Source organism: Mustela lutreola, chromosome 1 (genome assembly GCF_030435805.1).
Source record: "Mustela lutreola isolate mMusLut2 chromosome 1, mMusLut2.pri, whole genome shotgun sequence".
NCBI lineage: Eukaryota > Metazoa > Chordata > Mammalia > Carnivora > Mustelidae > Mustela > Mustela lutreola.
In genome coordinates, this window is record NC_081290.1 from 108,229,308 (window position 1) to 108,232,942 (window position 3,635).

The following is a 3,635-nucleotide window of genomic DNA, read 5'->3' on the forward strand; positions in this document are numbered from 1 at the left end:
ATAATGGCAATCAATTTGCAAGTACTCAACCACACATGGCCAAAACTAGCTGCCAAGAAGGGTGAGAGAGTCATAAGCTCAGGAGCAGGAAGAACAGATTCAGTGGGAACAAATTAGCAAGCAGTCTGTAAAGTTTGGCGGGGGGGGGGGGGTTGAGATTTTTTAAATTCCTTCAAATTTATTTATCAGAAGTGACTGAAATAAAAAATATAATTGAGTCCCATCACCATGGAAATGATTTTAGAAGAAAGCTGGTCAGATGACTATTACTGCTTCCCATTTTCAACCAATAACAGTTGTCACTGATAAACAGCCAACAGTCTATCAAGAATGCTCAAGAAAGGGGCACGTGGGTGGTTCAGTGGGTTAAGCCTCTGCCTTCAGCTCAGGTCATGGTCTTGGGGTCTTGGGATCGAGCCCCACAACGGGCTCTCTGCTCAGCCAGGGAAACTGCTTCCTCCTCTCTCTCTCTGTCTCTCTCTGCTTGCCTCTCTGCCTACTTATGGTCTCTTTCTGTTAAATAAATAAATAAAATCTTTGGGGGGGAGGGGAGAATGCTCCAGAGAGAGGCGCCTGGGTGGCTCAGTCAATTAAGCGTCTGACCCATGATTTCAGCTCAGGTCATGATCTCAGGGTTGTGAGATTGAGCGCCAAGCTGGGCTCCCTGTTCAATGCGGAGTCTGCTTAAGATTCTTTCTCTCCCTCCGTTCCTCCCCCAACTTGCATGCATGCTCTCTCTCTCTATCAAATAAGTAAATAAATCTTAAAAAAAAAAAAAAGAATGCTCAAGATATGATATATGATACCACAAGTCTATTCATAAGGGGAGAATCTAGGCAATAAGTTATGTGAACTTCTTGATTTCATCCTACAAAACAAGTGCAAAACCACCACCCATGCCTCTGAGAACATTGGACCATGCACCCTTGAAAAAAGCTTTGGTTCCTCTTCATCATGAGCAACCTTCCTCCAGCAGTCAAGCGTGCCTGTATGCGTTATGTCAGTTCCTTTGCACCCTGACTGCACCATCACCCGGTAACCAACAGTGTCCAATGGCCAGGAAGTCAGCCCAGCAACTGCTGTGATGGATTACACAATCAACCAGCTGAGAACGATGTGAGTATTCTTGGGATCAGAAGCATTCCCTCTGAACCGTCCTACACTGTTGGTGGGAATGCAAGCTGGTGCAACCACTCTGGAAAACAGCATGGAGGTTTCTCAAAATGTTGAAAATAGAACTACCCTATGACCCAGCAATTACACTACTGGTTATTTACCCTAAATATACAAGCATAGTGATCCAAAGGGGCACGTGCACCCGAATGTTTATAGCAGCAATGTCTACAATAGCCAAACTATGGAAAGAACCTAGATGTCCATCAACAGATGAATGAATAAAGAAGAGGTGGTATATATACACAATGGAATACTATGCAGCCATCAAAAGAAATGTAATCTTGCCATTTGTGACAATGTGGATGGAACTAGAGGGGATCATGCTTAGCGAAATAAGTCAATCGGAGAAAGACAACTATCATATGATCTCCCTGATATGAGGAAGTGTTGATGCAACATGGGGGGTTAAGGGGATAGGAGAAGAATAAATGAAACAAGATGGGATTGGGAGGGAGAAAAACCATAAGTGACTCAATCTCACAAAACAAACTGAGGGTTGCTGGGGGGAGGGGGTTTGGGAGAAGGGGGTGGGATTATGGACATTGGGGAGGGTATGTGCTATGGTGAGTGCTGTGAAGTGTGTAGACCTGGCGATTCACAGACCTGTACCCCTAAGGATAAAAATATATTATATGTTAATTTAAAAAAAAAGAAGCATTCCCTTTGCTGTGTCATAGATACAGGAGTAGGCAGCTCTGTAGATAAGACTACCCTGCACAGACACGTTAAACCTTGGTACAGATCCTTCATCTCACCAGGCTTATAGATCTTAACCAGGCAGTCACTGAGGCCTCTGAATTCCCTTTTAGCTCCAGCTTTGCTAGCATCAGCTTCTAGACAGGTACAGGCAAAATCAGGAGGATACACAAAACCCAAGGATGTGGTCCCCACGGCACCACCTGAAGCCAGATTCCCTGTAAAGTAGTGCAAAAACTGGGTTCTCTTGTCCATACCACCCAGGAGAATCTTCTTGTATTTATCTTTGTATCTTTTTTTTTAAGATTTTGTTTATTTATTTGGCAGAGAGAGATGCAATGAGAGAGGGAACACAAGCAGTGGGAGTAGGTGAGGGAAAGCAGGCTTCCCGCCAAGCAGGGAGCCTGTTGCGGGGCTCGATCCCAGGACCTTGGGATCATGACCTGAGCCAAAGGCAGACACTTAATGACTGAGCCACCCAGGCATCCCTATATTTATCTTTGAAGCCAAAATTGAGAACCTAGGTGGGAAAGCATCTGATGCCATTGGCTAGGTTACCATGCCGGAAGGACAGGACTCCCTCCTTCCTGAGGATGGGAAGCATGAAGTCTATACATCCCTTGTATTGTTTATCAGCAGTGACTTGCTTGCTGGCATTCTGCACCTGCAGCAGCATCTTGACCCACTGGATGGGTACAACCACAGTCTTGGAGATACCCATGGCCTCTCCTCCCACCAGCAAGTCCTTGGCAAGGGAACAAAGTGGCATCTGTCATGTTGAAAAGAGAGAGAAGACAGGCAACTGTGGAGCAGTCTATAAAGATTTCAATTACCCCCTAAATTTAATCAGAATCACTACAGAATATTTTTGGAGAACTTCACAAATTGATCCTAAAATCTATGCAGGAAAGCAAATGACTTTTCTCAATAAGGAAAGCCAAGACAATGCTGAAGGAGAGTGAGATGGGGACACTTGTCCTTGCAGACATTAATACCAAAGGAGCAGACTGGAGACCAGAAACAAACTCGTGCAAACATGAAAGCTCAGATATAAAGGAGCATATATTACATATCTGTGGAAAACTAAAGACTTTGTGGAAAACAAAACGTGAAAAACTTTAGAAAGCGATACCAAATACCTTTACAACATGGGAGAAAAGAAGGATCTCTTAGGCAAGACTCAAAATCACCAAAGCAGGAGGACAGGAAAGCCACATTTTACCATAATAAAACATGGACCTTCTGTTCATCAGGAGACACTATAAGGAGCATATGACAAGACAAGCCAGTGTGGAAATGGAACAGGGTTCAGTTAATAAAGGAATAGAATAGCACAGCAAGCTAGAAATGATTTAAACTAGTCACAAGCTACAAACTGAGAGATAATATTTGCAATATAAGCAATCAGTAAAAGACTGTTATCTAGAATTTACGAAGAAGTCTTCTAAGGGGGGTGGAGGACAAAAGACAGATCAGTCATTTTAGAAAAGTGGAAATGCTATGGCAATGAATAAATAAATAAATATAAATAAATGTAGGGGCACGCAGGTGACTCAACTGTTAGCTATCTGCCTTCTGTTCAGAGCATGATCCTGGGATCCTGGGATCCTGGGATTTAGTCCCACATTGGGCTCCTTGCTCACTGGAGAGCCTGCTTCTTTCTCCCTCTCCCTCTGCTGTGAACCCTGCTTGTGCTCTCGCTCTATCACTCTCTTTCTGTCAAATTAATTAATTAATTAATTAAAATAATTATATTAAAATAA

The 3,635-nt window shown here is 43.3% G+C and overlaps 1 pseudogene; it reads right to left on the minus strand.

The window, feature by feature from the left end:
• Positions 1 to 844: 844 nt before the first annotated feature.
• On the minus strand, positions 845 to 2,648 carry LOC131829942 (ADP/ATP translocase 2-like; annotated as a pseudogene).
• Between the last annotated feature and the right edge of the window lie 987 nt (positions 2,649 to 3,635).